Source organism: Schistocerca piceifrons, chromosome 6 (assembly GCF_021461385.2).
Source record: "Schistocerca piceifrons isolate TAMUIC-IGC-003096 chromosome 6, iqSchPice1.1, whole genome shotgun sequence".
Lineage (NCBI taxonomy): Eukaryota > Metazoa > Arthropoda > Insecta > Orthoptera > Acrididae > Schistocerca > Schistocerca piceifrons.
In genome coordinates this window covers 251,100,867-251,118,186 of record NC_060143.1, presented here as the reverse complement: position 1 = coordinate 251,118,186, position 17,320 = coordinate 251,100,867, and the positions used below count along the sequence as shown (strand labels likewise).

Genomic DNA, 17,320 nt, shown 5'->3' with positions numbered 1-17,320 from the left:
GCGGTCGCCATCTTAGCATCAACTGACGCTGACGCCTAGTCAACAGCGCCTCAAGCGAACAAATGTACAATTAAATGAAACTTTATAGCTCCCTTAATTCGCCGACAGATAGTGCTTAGCTCTGCCTTTTGTCGTTGCAGAGTTTTAAATTCCTAAAGTTGTGGTATTCTTTTTGAATCACCCTTTATTGTACTGTGACAAATTATACAGCATACTGTCATCTAGAAAAATATTATTTAACTGATGAATCGTTTATATTGTAACATTGCACAAACACAATGATATAATTCCACAAACCAACATTTAACAATGAAGTGTTTCATAGTCATGAAAACGTTAAGAGTGGCCGAGGACCAGGTGCACCACCTGATATACGACTATTTGCAGACGGCACATCACTCGCTTCTCTGTCTGTTCCACTGTGAGGTGGCCTCTTTAGAACAGCTGTGGATGTGCAAGCTGTTCAGTTATGTGCACTCACTGTATATGGTTTTGACAGTCCTTCCCCCTTCGGGGAAAACTGCTCATCATGGAAATGTCCATGCTTCATTGGAAGGAGATGAGTGCTGGAGCAGGTGTTGTGTACCCACAGGAGAATACAATCTGAAATGATTTCCCCAAAAGAAGATTGCATGATGTATTTTTTCATTTCAGTTTTGAAAGTACAGACTAGCCACTCAGCATCACCATTTGACTGAGGGTGAATAGGGGGGCCTTAACATGCTGAATGCCACTCTTTGTAGAAAAATCTTTAAAATCCTGAGACACAAACTGTGGGCATTGTCCATCACAAGCATATACAGTAATCCTTCCAAGGAAAAACCTTTGCGAAGGCTGAGACTGTAGCTGCCATGGTTATGGACATTCAGTGAACTACATAATGAAATTTTAAGAAAGCGTCAACTACAACAACCCAAAGGAGCTAAGGTAGAGCCACAGAAAATTAGCATGAATATGCTCCCAGGGGTGCTAGAGAAAGAGAGAGGCTTGGTGCCACCTAATGGATGGCACATTGTGGGCAGGCTGACACAGCATGCATGATCTCATTGTGAATTCCTGGCCAAGACACATGGTGCCAGGCCAGCAGTTTTGTATGAGGATCGCCCCAATTGTTCAGATGGAGAAGACACATAATGTCCCGACACAGTGTTGATGGGATCTCAACTTTGGGTGCCGACTCTTCAGTACTCTACAGGAGCACACCACCATGAACTGAGAGACAGTGGCAGAGAGCATAACAATTTTGTGAAAGATCCAATGCATGGCCTGATGGTTTACCCAGCAGCCATGGAGGAAAAATTGATTAAAATCTGGATTGGGGTCAGTCGACAACTGAGAAAGAGTATCCACGTTAGCGTGCTGTGCCGTGTGGCAGACATGAATGTCATAGTTATAGCATGACAAAAACAGAGCGTAGCATTGCAGGCAATTGCTCTCTTTGTCCAGAAGAGATGCCAAAGGATGGAAAAGAGAAACTAGAGGTTTATGACCAGTAATAAAATGAAATTTAGAACTGTAGTGGAAACCGTGAAATTTTTTGGGTGTGTACACAATAGCAAGAGCTTATTTTCCCATCTAGGAGTACACTGTTGCACGTGGTTCAGTGTTGTGGAAGCATACACAGTAGGGCATTTGGAAACATCCATGTATTTGTGCATAAGAATGGCCCCATTGCCATACTGGGAGGCATCTGTGGCCATAACAAGATGTAGACCGGATTGGAAGGTAACCAAGCAAGGTGCTGAATGTAATTTGGACTTCAACAGGGTAAAAGCACTCTTGAAGGCAGGCAACCAGTGAAAATGAACATCTTTACATGAGAGAGCATCAAGAAGAAATTTATGGTAGTACCCAATCTTTACGGCATTGACATGTTGACGTAAAGGCTTGACACAAGCATGACAGACTTTAAAACTGAGGTAGATTATAGACAGCTGAAAAAATCGCATTTTGTCCAAATTATGTTTCAGCCTGGCAGCCTGCAGCACCATGAACATGGCACATAGGTCCTGCAGGTGTTCATCTGTTGAGGAACCAGAGACCACAGTATCATCTGAATAGTTAATGCACCCCAGCATGGAGGCCGAGAGAAGCTCCAAGTATTATTGGAAAATAGCAGAACCACTAGCAATGCTGAATGGTAGATGTTGGTATTGGTGTAACCTAAAGGGGGTATTCACTACCAGAATACATTTGGAATCATCATCCAAAGGCAATTTCAAATAGGTTTCTGACAAGTCTATTTTGGAAAAATATTGGACTGTGACTAAGAATTCATCCTGAAAGGATAAGGGACAGTTATCAATAATAGTGAATTTACAGACTTTTTTAAAATCATCTCAGAACCAAAGGTTCTCATTAGGCTTTGTGACAATTACAACAGAATAGACCATTCGTTAGAGGTGACAAGCACGACAACACCCAAGGACAGGACTTGGTCAAGGACAGAAGTCAATTGAGTTCTGCTTTGACTGGCTCCCTTAAGGAACAAATATTGTTGGTAGAGAACCTGATCTGAGACCAGATGCTTTTCATCAGAAATAGAGAATCCAAAAGGCCTGAAGGCATCTAACCCAAATAGGTTTTCAGTGTTGGCATTATCTACCACTAGAGAGGTCAAAGGAGTAGGAGGAGAAACCACAGTGGCTACTTTGCATAAGTTTCTATCTGATTTCCTGCTTCCTTAGATACTTCAAAAGACTGGACAATGTTCAAAATCGCTTTGAAAGAGGGATTTCCACATTGCAAGGCATGTTCACAAACTTCTCTGTGAGATGCCAAGCATATTATAGCATGTCAGGTCACCACATGAGTCCCAGTGAGCTTCTGTAACAAACTGGCTATGATGGCTAAGCCCACAAAGTTCCACTGCCCAAGCTCTGTATGACTATTGCGATCCTTTTGACAATGGTAGAACTCAACACGAGCAGCATGAGTATGTACATGATAATTTGAGAGCAACTGGCACATTTCATCAACAGAGAGAATGGCAGGTTCCTGTAGAGGAGCTAGCTGATACAAAAGGTGATGAACGTGAGGAGAAATTCATCACAGTAAGAAAGGCTTATGCACATTGGGGACGAAAACACCAAAAGCTTGGAAATGTTGCCAAAGACTATTTTATGTATGCGTCCCAATTCTCCACATCATACGAAGGAAACTGTAGGGGTTGTGATAATGGTGATGAACCCTGGCATAACAACAAAGCTGTAAAATTACTTAGTGCCATGGAGAGAGCAGCGGCTGGTTGGTGATGTTTCGTTGTTGTTCAGCAAGAGATTGAAGAATTTCTACCGACACACTGGCCAGTGAACTGTGAAATGAGACATGCTGAATAGAATACTGCACTTGTTGCCAAAAATATTGTAACATTTCACAAACACAGTATTAGAATTCCACCAACCAACTTTCAATAGTGAAATGTTCACTAGTCATGAAAACATTAGATCAGTTGAGGGCCTGGCGTGCGTGCTTGTGTACAGTTGTTTGCATGTGGTGCAGAGCTTGTGCGCTGTCTATGCCACTGTGAGGCAGCCTCTTTAGGCTGGCTGTGGAGACATGAAGTGTTCAATTATGCACTCTCATTGTATATATTTACAACAAATTATTCTTTTTCCCCTTAATTCAAATGTAGGAAGAATGATTGTTTGAATGCCTCTGTGTGTGCAGTAATTATTCTTATCTTATGATCCCTATGTGAGTGATATGTTGGGGATTGTAGTAAATTCATAACCATTTAAAGGCGGTTCTTAAAATTTGGTTAGTAGACTTTCTCAGGATAATCGCATGGATTAAAAAAAACCTGTGAAACCTGTGACTATTTATGCTGCCTTTCTATGTATATGTTCAATATCCCCCATTTGTCCTATGTGGTATGTGTCCCACCCACTTGAGCAATATTCTAGAACTGGTTGCATGAGAAATTTGTAAGCATCTCCTTTGTAGACTGATTGCACTTCCCCAGTATTCTACCGATAAACTGAAGTCTACTACCTGCGTTACTCACAACTGAACCTATGTGATCATTCCATTTCATATCAATACAGAGTGTTATTCCTGCATATTTGTATGAGTTGGCCAGTTTCAAAAGTAACATATTATCATCATATGATACTATGTTTTTTTCTGCATCACTTTGAAATCTTATCAAGATCTGACTGAATATTTATGCATCGTCTTCAGTACATGGAACTGAATCATCTGCAAAAAGCCTTATTTTTTGCTATTAATATTGTCTGCAAGATCATTAATGTTCAATATGAACAGCAAGGAACCCAACGCACTTCCCTGGGGCGCACCCAAAGTTACTTCTGCATCTGACAATAAGCCTCCATCCGGTATAACATGCTGTGTCCTATCTACCAAAAAGTCCTCAGTCCAGTCACAAATATCAGTTGATACCCCATATAATTGTACTTTTGATAATGAGCATAGCTGTGGTATTGAGTCAAATACTTTTTGGAAATCAAGAAATACTGCATGTACCTGATTGCCTTGTCATGTGAGAAAAATGCGAGTTGGGTTTCACATGATTGATGTTTTCGAAATCCATACTGGTTGGCATTAGGGAGGTCATTCTGTTCCAGATATCTCTTTATGTTTGAACTCAGTCTATGTTCTAAAATTCTACAACAAATAAATTTCAAAGACTCTGGACAGTAGTTTTGTGGATCATTTCTACTACCCTACTTATGGACAAGTGTGACATGTGCCTATTTCCAAGAACTGGGCTCAGTCTTTTGTTCGAGGGATCTGCAATAGATTTTAGTTAGACTGCTTACTAACTGTGCTGGAAATTCAGTATAGAATAGATTGTGATTCCATTGAGCACTGGAGCTTTGTTCAGTTTTAACAATTTCAGCTGTTTCTCAACACCACTCACACTTATAATTATTTTGGTCATCTTTTCAGTGGTATGAGGATTAAATTAGGGCAATGCCTCCTGGGTTTTTCTTTGTAAAGGAACATTTAAAAATAGAGCTAAACATTTCAGCTTTTGCTCTGCTAGCTTCAATTTCAGTTCCTGTCTCATTCGCTAACAGCTTGACACTAACTGTGGGCCACTAACAGCCTTTACATATGATCAGAATTTATTTGGGTTCTGTGAAAGAACACTTACAGTATTTTGCTATGGTAGTTATTGAAAGCATCACGCATTGCTCTCTTGATGGCAAAATGCATTTCATTCAGCATCTCTTTATCTATAGACCTATGTTTTGTTTTACACCTGTTTTGCAGTAATCTCTGTTTCTTTAGAAGTTTCCTTACAGTATGTATACCATGGAGGTTCCCTCCCATTATGAAGTGTTCTACTGGGTACATATCAATTCAGTGCATGGTCAACTATTCTTTTAAACTGTGCCAGAGTTACTCTACATGCTCCTGCCCTGTGCTGAAAGTTTCAAGTTCCTTGTTTGAGATATGATACGACTAACTTTTTTGTCTAGTTTACTGAACATATATATCTTTCTGCTTCTTTTAGTTGTCCTCTGTACTTTCTTAATCATTGTTGCCACAACCGCATCATGCTCACTGATACCAGTTTTGATGTGGACATCCTCAAAGAGGTAAGGTCTATTTGTTGTCATTAGATCCAATATATTTCCGTCATGAGTGTGGTTCATATTCTATCTGTTCTAGGTAGTTTCCAGAGAAGGCATTTAGTTAAGTTTCACAGGATGTCTTATCACATCCACCACTGACAAAACTGTGATTTTCCCAATTAATTGTTGGATGATTAAAGTCTCCACCAATGATTATAGTATGCTTAGGTAACTTATGTACAATGAACTGAAGTTTTGACTCAAGTTTTTGGATATATCAGGAGATGAGTCTGGTGGGTGATACAAGCATCCAATTGTAATTTTATTCTTACCTCTGACACTGAGTCTTGCCCAACAGTCTCACACGGAACTTCAATTTCTATCTTGGCAGATCTGAGTTTCTTGTTTACTGCAACAAAGATACCACTTCCATTTCCCATTTGCCCATCCTTTTGATATACAGTTAAATTTTCCCAAAAAATCTGAGTGCTATCAATTTCAGGTTTCAACTAGCTCTCTGTACCTAGTGTTATGTGAGCTTCACTGCTTTTCATGAGTGCTTCAAACTCTGGCACTTTGTTGTGAATACTTCAGCAGTTTAACATTAGGATTTTAGTACTCGCACCTGTGGGAGGCATTTCTTTCCATATTATACTGTTACCTCTGGCTTTCCTGCAGCTATTGCTATCTAGATTGGACCAATTTAGGGGCATCCTACAGTTCTCAACCCTATTGTACAAGTCCAGGAAATGGCAGCCTAGCTTGTCACAGGACCTTTGAAGTCTCTGGTTCAGCCCTTCCACTCAACACAGAACCAAAGGGCCACAATCAGTTCTGGAGACAATGCTGCAAAATTTTGAGCTTCGTTGGAACTCCTTGTGCAAGGCTGGTCTTCTCAACCTTCTCTGCAAGTCATTGGAATGGTACAAGAATGGCCTTGGAGCCCAGATGACAAACATAATTCATTCCAACATGCGCCACAATTTGTAATGGTTGCACCCTGTTGCCTCAATGGTTAATGGAATAGCCTCGTAAACATGTTGACTGAGGCCCAAGGCATACACACTGAGTGCATCTGGCGTTTTTTCCTGACCCTTGCTGGTATTTCCCTAAGTTGTACCATGATTTTCCATGCATTTCAACTACCAATTATTAGTACATCTTTACCCTTTTGTGTTTGTCTCCTCCTGACACCAGACAAAACAGGGTTCCCCAAACTTGCCCAGTTGCAGTGAAAGGCAGCACCTCAAACGTGTTGTTTAGGGGGATCAGTACAACACCCTGAGTCTTCCCTGATCCCTGACCACTCTGTACAGCCTAGATCTACCATTGACACGCTACTCACAGTCAAGTGGATGTGTAATGACAGATCTTGTACTTTCTACAGAGGAGACAGGATCCTGAGGAGAGGATAGTACTTGAAGTGCCTCTGGTACAAGTATCACAGACACATGATTCTCAGGAGCCCTTCAAACACCCCAATTCGCTGCAGCTGCCAATCATTTGACAGTTGTCAGTGCGATTTCCAGGATGATGTTTCAGTTAATTTGAAAACCATTTATTATTAATTTTGCCCTCATGCCTCTTCCTTTCAAGTTCTGCTTATTCTTGATGAGTGTTTACAGACACCTTGCTCAAAATATTCAAGACAACTCACTTCCTTCAGTCACTGAGGCTAGAGAAAAACTAAGATGATATGAGTATGCTATGTTAAATGACTTGAGCAATAAAAAATTAAAAGAAGAGGTCAGAAAGTATCAGAAGTATTGTGTAGACCTCCTAACTTCTGAAAAACAGAAATATTTTGAAAGTGTCATTCAAAACTCAAATAATATTTCCAAAACATCATGGTCACTAGTAAACAGAGAAATAGGTAAACCTGGGAAACATGCAACTGAAAATCACTTGCTGATAAATGGTTCAATAGAAACTCATCAGAATAAGATAGCAGATCTGTTTAACAATTACTTTGCTGCTGTTGGCTCCAGCATAAACAATCAGCTTAAAAATCATAAATACAAATTCAGAGGAACACCAGTGTCAGGAAGTATATTTATGACACCAAAAAACAAAGAGGAAATAATTAAAATAGTGAGTAGCTTAAAGAATTTCCATGCAGCAAGATATGATGTTCTTAGCCTGGACACTCTTAAGAAATGTATACGTAAAATTGCATCACCTTTATCAACAGTTACCAACTTTCATATGGAAGTTGGTCTATTTCCAGATGACTTGAAAACTGCTCGAGTAGTGCTTATTTTTAAAAAAGGAAATATAAATGTAGTAGAAAACTTTTGACCCATTTCTATTCTTCCAATAATATCCAAAATCTTTGAGAAAGTAATATACATAAGAATCTGGAACTTCCTGGTATGCAAAAAAGTGACTTCTAAGGGCCAGTATGGGTTTGCCAAGGGGTCATCCACCATTATAGCAGCATCCAACTTAATTGAAGGTGTCGCTCAAGCAATAGATAATAAAGAACTTGTATGTGGCATCTTTCTAGACTTACAAAAAGCATTTGACTGTGTTAATATGATCATACTGCTGGACAAACAGTGGAACTACAGCATTCGAGCCACAGCCCGCAATCTGATGAGGTCCTACTTGACAAATAGGACGCAGTTTGTGTCTATCAGCACTACAGAGGGAGCATACAAATCAAACACCACTGACATAAATTTTGTATTCCACAGGGGTCAATATTAGGACCACTTCTTTTTATTATTTATGTTAATGATATTCAGTCCATAACAAACCATGCTACACCTATCTTATATGCAGATGTTAAGTCCCATAGTGCTCAGAGCCATTTGAACCATTTTGTGTGAGTTTGCAGTCTTTGTGAGTCTGTGTCTTGGTATGTCGAAGTCCAGTTTGCCTCTGGTGTTGTGGGGATGTATGTTCTCTCTGGTCTCGAAGTCAGTTAACTTGCTATTGACATGAAGCAGTGCTGTGTAGATGTATGGATTCACAACAGTTAATATCATGTGCTTGATAAAGAGGGGGTGGCAGTGTTTCTTGGGTTTAACTGTGCTCATTATTCTGATTACTTTTTTTTGTATTTTCAGAATTTCACTGACAAAGCAAGAATGTCCCCATAATGATATGCCATAGGAAATGTGTGATTAAAACAGGCCAAAATATACCACGTTTAGATACTCATCAGTAACTACATCTGTCAGCCTCCAGATGAGATAACACACTCTTGCTATTCTCTTGCAGATATGGCTTATGTGTTCCTCCCAGTTTCATTTTGAATCATTGTGGAATCCTAACAATTTTACTGATTTGCTATCAACAGCTGTAGATAAACCCAGAATTAATTCTTGTGTTTTATCAGGATTACATAGGAGTTATTATAGAGAGTATGGGTAACATGTTAAGACAATAAGTTACGAGAATACCTAAGCTGTAGCTTTTACATGTACCGGGGTATACCCGCATCCCGAGTACATAACCAGGGAAGATGTAGATTGGTGTAGTTACGAAAAAGGTCTACCCATTTGGGAACTGGCCTTCACAGGCAAACCCTGGAAAACCCGGAAGAATAGACCCCAGCTCAGGTATTAAAGAAGATAGGAAAGCCTAAATCCAGTAATTTTGAAATATATAGAAGCTCTATAGATTAGATCAAAGGAAAAGTGCCTCATAGCCAAAAAAAATTTTACAATAGTGCTAAAAAAAAAAAAAAATCTTCAAAATTCTTCTTTCAACGATGTAGCCGGCGATCTCGTTGTGAAGTCGATGGAACAGGAACACTGGATGCGGACACCGGGTAGGCGACGTACAGCGTTAGGTGGAGGCGGCACCGAGGACAGGCAATGGCTTATGGTACAGGATAGAAGCTGTTAACATGCCGTAGAAACAGGAAGATGATCTCAGGAACAGATGGTCAGGGACGTGAACATGAAACAGGTTTAAAGTGGAATAAGAAAAGGTTCTGACTGCATAAATCCCTGGAAGAGAGTGGATTAAGGCAACGAAGTCCATATTTCATCGTTGAACTCAAAATCGGAGTGGATTCTTATATTCTTCCATCTGTACTAGACTGGAACATCCATAAGTCCTGACAATCGCGAATTTTTTTTTTTTTTTGTAGTCCTCAATACCAAAGTTGTTTTGCCTTACAACTGCTGATTGTCCAAAACATTGTCAAATAGACTGTGGGCATTTAAATTTTGTTGTAGCTCATATCGAATGCATTCCTCTCAAAAAAATTTTTAATCTAATCTTCGTTTTGTTATAGTGCAGGTGGAAGTAGAGCATTGAATCTGTCCGAGGTTTGCTTTCAATTACGAAATTAAGGATAAAATTTAAGTTTACACCTGATGAAAAATTTTAAACATAGGCATATGACACTGACTCCACAAAAGGAATAATTTGAAAAATTTTCATTATTTTTATAATTAATTGATTTATAGATCCATTTGCAAATAAATATCATTAATGATGACGTATGTTCATTTAACAAATCATCCAATCGCAGAATCTTCTTCATCCTCTCATGAACATTTATGGAAATATATTTCAACAATTATGTCCATAATATGAAACACACAAACTGCTATTCTTAAAATGTTAGTTAAAATTCTTAAATTAATTCTCCTGGTAAAGAAAGCATAATGAAAAATGTAAATATTATAATAATTTTCTCTCGCGCAACCAGAGAGTTTCTTCAATTGTTTGCAACAGTGACATTATCGACTGTTGCTTCATTTCACAGTTCATTTGTTTTCTTGCGCGAACAGTGCACATCATACACATAGCGTATTTACCTACATATCCCACACTGTTCAAGTTTCACACGCAATTCTCGCATAAGTGCCGTGTCTTGAGGAAATGTAGATGCACTTTCATTGTATATCACTGTGGCTTCTGCTCATAGTCCACACTTACAAACACTAGTAATTAACAAATTCTTCTACCTATCTTAAAATTTTTGTGCTAAACTATCACAGGAGTAATCTCACTGTCTCTTAACCTATCATAGGAGTAATCTCACTGTCTCTTAACCTCTAGACAACATAAACTTCTTGATATTTATATACACATTCGACTCATAGTCAAATTCCACTCTAAATTCCTCTCCATATTTGGTATCACAGATATATGATCCTTCAAAAAATTTCTTAATATCATTATGCGGGAATAATCCCTTTATTCTTTTCGATTCGGGATATGCCAACAAGTATGATCCAGGATTTGGTATATTTACAATAACATATGGTCCGGTATAAATAAGATTCCATTTCTTTATGTTCTTCATCAGTTTCGAGGAATGGATGTGTCGCCTCAATAAAACCTTTTCTCCAAGATGAAACGTCTGAATCCGGTGAATCCGTTTATCATATGTCAATTTCCGTTGTATTGCCTTTTTAGTTAAATTGACAAGTGCGAGTCGAATCTTTTCCTCCCATTTTAAATTCTGGTCTTCATACTTTGGCAGATGGTTTATCCAGAAGTTCTTTTCAATCTGACTAAACATAAGCTCTGTTGGAGTAAAGTTAGTTCAGGTGTGTGTCAGATTATTAAATATTTGTTCAAATTCTGACAAATAATCAGCCCATGATGTTTGTTTACTGTGACAGTATGTACGCATAAATCGGTTTAATTCTCGGAAAACTCGTTCTATTGGACTACCTTGTGGATGGTAACATGATGTAAAAATTTGTCGAATACCAAGTTGTGTTAATGTTTGCTTCTATTTAAATCCAGTAAAAATTCTGGCATTATCTGTAACTATGGATTTCGGTAAACCTACATGCGGAAGATAGTCACGCACCAATCTCACTACAACAGCTCTGGCAGTAGCACACTTTAATGGATATAGTTTTACATATTTTGTAAACACGTCAAAGAATCCAACAATGAATTTGACTCCTCCTCTTGATCATGGGAGAGGGCCGCAGATATCACACGAAATTAACGCCCTTGGCTCTCGTGGAATAATTGAATGCAGAACATGCTTACTACCTCTATTATCCGGTTTTGCCTTTTGACAGAGTAAACAGTTTTGTATTGTTTGGTGCACTTTTCTCCGAATATTCGGAAAATAACAGTATGCTCCTATTTTATTGGCACATTTAATTACACCAAAATGTCCCCATGATAAGTGGGTAAACCAAATTAATTTTTCCTCATATTACTTCGGGATACATACACACCACTGTGGATTGTTGTCCATCCCACGTCTGAAGAATAATACTCCATTTACTAATTTATAATGATCTAAACTAGCCCTTGAATTTTGTTGTTCCTTTAGCTGAATTATCTTCTTCCATCGAGGGTCTTTTCGTTGTGAATTTCCCATATCTCTACAAAGATGTACATAATAAGTCTTGTAGATATTGTCCTGCAACAGTAATACTGGAAAATCCGAAGTATTTACTGATTCTGTTTCCGGCGTTAAACCTTCTGGGGATCTTGACAGTGCATCCGCAATAATATTTTCTTTGCCAGAATAATTCTAAATTGGTACTGTTGTAGTGTCATAGTCCAACGTGACAGTCTAGGAAGTAACAATTTACATGTTTGCAAAAAAGGTTAGTGATTGATGGTCACAATACACAATCGTTTTCGAACCATATAAATAATAGTTAAACTTCTTGAATGCCCAGATAACCGCAAGTGCTTCAAGTTCTGTGGTCGTATAGGCTCTTTCACAGGGCGATAACACTCGACTAGTAAATGCTATCGGACAGAATGTTGGTACCCCTTTTATTTTCCTTATTTGGAAGAGACAAGCACCTAATCCAACATCCGATGAATCCATGGACAGACAGAACTCACAATTCATATCAGGGTGATATAATAAGGATGCGTTAACGAGTTGGTCTTTAATGTCTCGAAAAGCTAGTTCACATTCTTCAGTCCATTGCCATGGCACATCCTTCCGTAGAAGTCAGTTTAATGCCTCAGAATTCATGGCTTGAGTCTTTATGAAATGACGGAAGAACAATGCCATACCTATAAATCCCTTCAGCTGTCTTTTATTCCGTGGTGATGGAAAATTTCGAATTGCACTTATCTTCTTCTCGGTAGGCAGGATACCTTTCGCATCTATCATATGTCCTAAGAACTTAATTTGTGGTAAAGCAAAATGAGACTTTTGTAAGTTTACTGTAATTCCGGTTTTCTTGAAAACAGCAAAAATCCTTTCCAAAATATGCAAATGCTCTTCCCATGTTTTCGTGGCTATTAATAAGTCGTCAACAAACACAGTTATACGACTTCGCAATTCTGGTCCAAGAACATAATCCAACGCTGAAATAAATATTCCGGCACTAATATTAAGTCCGAACGGGACAACTCTAAATTGGTAACTTCTCCCAGCATAGATAAATGCGGTATATTTCCTAGATTCTTCATCCATTTGGACCTGCCAGTACGAACTTCTCAAATCAACACTAGTTAAGTACGAAACATCCTGGAAATTTTGAATTAATTCATCTATATTTTCCGGATGAGTTCTTACAGGTACTATTATTTTATTAATCTCTCTTGCATCCAGAACTAATCTAACGTTACCTCCAGGTTTTGGGACGACTAAGAGCGGAGATCAATATGGACTAGTTGATGGCTCAATCAAGTTCCATTCTAACATTCTATTTATTTCCCTTTGAACGGATTGTTTTAAACACCAGGGGATCGGATAGTGCGTGTAACAGTAAGTCTGATGTGGCTTCACTTGTAGGTGACAAATATACCCTTTAATAATTCCTGGTTTCTCATCAAAAATCTCTTCATATGCCCCTAACAAATAATGAAGCTGCTGCCTTTGTTCTCCGGTAAGCTGATTGGATTCACTAGCTTTTATCATTGTTGTTTGGTTAAAGTCCTCTTGTTGTATCAAATCCTTTGAAAGCTCCTTCCAACGACCGTTTGTAGTGTCAATTAATTGAATTATGGCACCGCGACAATATTTCTCATGCACAGTTTCCTTTCTATTTAAATCCAGTGCTATCTCTTCTCCATTTAATCTAAATTTAACTATTCCTTCCAAAAAATTAATCTAACAATCGTACTCCTGCATACTCCCAATACCAAGAATACAGTCCACTAATAACTTCTCCACTACAAGGAACGTACATTTTATTGCTACATTTCCCATTTTCATCTCTAATTGTGTTTGTATTTTGACATTGGGAGAGCGTGCTCCAACAGCTCCGATGATTTTGCAGTTCTGTACTGGCAAAATTGGTACCTTCTTCTTCCTAATAATTCTCCGAAAAAGAGTGCCTGAGATGACATTGGTGGAAGCGGCGGTGTCCAATATCACATTCATTGGAACTTCCTCTATTTCAACAAATACTTCTGACACCGGAACACTCGATCTGTCATTATGACACGTTATTAAATCCTTTGTTAACTCTTCAGTCAACAGCTCACCGTCATTATATCTTAACAATTGTAATTTTACTGTTTCGCTCCTAACAGATCCCCTGACCGCTCCTCCGGGGCACGATGCGGTCATGTTCAGTTTGACTGATTATTGGTCCGATTGGTATTTGTCTCTTCAGCTACTTCAGTGATTATCGGTTGTTGTGGTGAATTCTGTCTATGTTGTCTTGCTTGATTCGTGTAATTATTGTTGTTGTTCTGCTGGTGTTGGTAGAACTGTCCTGTGTTGCCATACATTGGATTATATCGATTAAAATTCCTACTGTTCCTAAAATAGCCCCTTGCTGCACCATTACTAATGTTTCCATTATGGTAATAATTATTGTTTGCATTTTGTCCATTGCTAAGTCTCCTCGGAGAGTGTAGTTGGTTATGATTATTGTTACTGCTACCATTACTGCCATTCCCACTCGAGTTGCAGCTCGGATTCGCTTCTATTGCTCTTCTTTGATATGACATTTCTCTTGCCCTTTTATTGTCCTCCTCAATTATATCAATACGATCAAGCGTAGTCATAAATGAGTCTATATCCTTATCATTTACATATAACAGCTGATTCCTTATACTGGTGGGTAGTCTGGACTTGAGTATTCTAAGTATATCCGGCAAAGGAATCGGTACAGCCCAATACAAAGATTTATTAATGTATTTCTCAAAATATCTCTTTAGAGATCCTGTAGAAAATGAGAAAGGCTCAGGATATAATACTTCCTGCCTAAGTCTTTCTTGTATTCCAGCAGACCAATATTTTGCTAGAAAAACCTGCTCAAATTCTTTGTAACATTTACAAGAAGATGTTTGTTCGGATGCCCACAATGCTCCTGATCCTTGTATATATCCAGATACAAAACTAATCTTTTGCCATTCTGTCCAAGATCGTGGAAATAGACCTCTGAAACTTCGAATAAAGACTACAGGATGAACATTCTTTTTGTCAGGGTTAAAGATTTGAAATTGTCTCTGTTTAATCATCTGTTCCTCAACGGTACTACGATTCCAAAAATCATCCTGTTCGTACTCTTCCCTGTGGCTATCCATTATATCGAATCTAACTTGTGACGTTCCAGTTCTGTCTACATCGGATCTTGACGTGGACGGAATTTCACGCGCAGATTGAGAATGTTGTTTCCTACTTCTCGCTGTTTCTAAATCCTCCTCTCTGAAATTGACTGTAAAGCTACTTTCACAGTTTCTTCTATGGTTTCCAAAGGAAAATTTTGCCACTCTAATGTCATTTCTGAAAACTTTCCCGCAAGTACATTCATTCTATGTTCCACTGTCTCCTGTTTTTCCTTCACTTCGTCGAATTGCTTCTTTAGATTATCTTGGGATTCTATAATTTCTGGTATCATAGCTACGGAACACTGTATGTCCTCTTGAGCTTGTATTACTTGAGGAAACAGTTCTACTTGTTTTTGTATCGTGTCAATTTTGACGGATACATATTTGGTTAGTTCCGCTTTTAATTTACTATTGTTTTCGTGGCATTGTTGGCGGACCTGCTCAATTCGAGCAATAAGATTCTGTTCGGTCCTTTCTGCCTGTTCCTTTATTTCCTGTGTCTGGATATTTAATCTCTGATCTAATTCGGTAAAGGTTGCTCTTAACTGATTTTGTAATTCTGTTTGATTTTCGGCTAATTGATTTTGGAGTTCATTTTGTATCACGGATAAGTCTTGTTTTACCTCCGCTTGGCCTTCGGCTAATAGAGACAACTGTTGCATAATAACAACTAATGTGTCAACAACAGTCTGATCAGCTGTTGTATGAATGTTTTCTGAACCAGCGGGATTATTTATATTGCTAGCGCTAGCCACAACAGTCTCAGAATTGCTATCTGTGGCCTCTGCTCCTGCGCAAACAGCTGAAGGCTGTTGCACTTCTCGTTGCTGATTCAATGACATTTTAAATGCCACTCTAGTCAATACCATTAAATAACTGTCAATATCAGGTTCTAATCACTAAATACAGTTTCAAATTTACTGTCGTAGACACACTTAACTTTCAAATTACTTCACAGATGGTATAAAGTTCAATGTCCAGATACGAAAATCACACAATATACAGTTCTACAATCTAACTACTATCTGGAAAAAAGTTCTTTCTAAATTGATTTCAAACTATTTTAACTACAGGATAAAAAAATTATATTTCTCTGGCCTTGTTCTGTAGTCTCGGTGTTGTCCAATAGTTGAAATCGTTTCTTGGTATCAGCAATCTTTTACTATGGGCACCGAATCTCTCTTCAGATTAGTTACCTCTTGTTCTCGTTGGTTTTCATGAAACAAAAAAATACATATATTATATAACAATCCAAGAGAGTCCTGCCACGGTCGCCACTGTAATTTTTTCCTCCTATCTTTTCTACGTAATTCTGTAGCTCTCAATTCGTTCGAGCAATCAATCATTCATGATAGGAAACACAGTCATAGCTCAGTCACTCAAAATGACTCTGAAATTTTACTTGTTAGAATGAAATCAGGCGATGATTATTCTTCTCTGCAGGCTCGTGCTTTGCGGCAGTCTGCTAATCTGTACAAATAAAATGCCTCGTAATTTTGGGAGCGTTGTATAATCAGTCAGAAAACCTCAAATCAAGGGGATGTTTGGCTTTGATGAAGTTTAACCTTCCGAAGAAGTAATGGAGCTCTTGGATTATTAAATGCAGGTTCGTATCCAGTCTTTCGAAAGTTCCCTTCTGATTAACAACTATGCAATATATCGATAAATATCATTAATCCTCAAATTTCCAATACACACCTTTTATTTGAAGGAGCAATCTATATATATATTCTCAAATTTCCAATACACACCTTTTATTTGAAGGAGCAATCTATATATATTTCCTTTTTAATCGTACAGTTTCGTCTCAGTTATCTTCTGTCATAAATCTCAATAATCAGATTACAGTCCTTCCAAACCAAGCTCAGGCTAATCGGCATGAAGACAATCTCGGAAGCTCCCTTTCTTTTTTTTTCTAACAACCACCAGAGAGAGTACTACATAGAATACTTATGCGCTCATGCATAGCTATTGTATGAACTACTTTTCGCTGGATTCTGCGAGTATGAAGATAGAAAATTAGTAAACGTCATTCGAGGGTAGAATTGTATCTGAATAATTCATCGAATATAAAAACAAAGATGAGGTGACTTACCGAACAAAAGCGCTGGCAAGTCGATAGACACACAAACAAACACAAACATACACACAAAATTCAAGCTTTCGCAACAAACTGTTGCCTCATCAGGAAAGAGGGAAGGAGAGGGGAAGACGAAAGGAAGTGGGTTTTAAGGGAGAGGGTAAGGAGTCATTCCAATCCCGGGAGCGGAAAGACTTACCTTAGGGGGAAAAAAGGACAGGTATACACTCGC

At 38.4% G+C, this 17,320-nt stretch overlaps 1 protein-coding gene across 1 annotated transcript in view; it reads left to right on the top strand.

The window, feature by feature from the left end:
- Positions 1 to 17,320, top strand: part of LOC124803257 (dynein axonemal heavy chain 1-like) — an 866,140-nt gene that overhangs the window by 624,428 nt on the left and 224,392 nt on the right. The gene's annotated exons all lie outside the window — the stretch shown is intronic.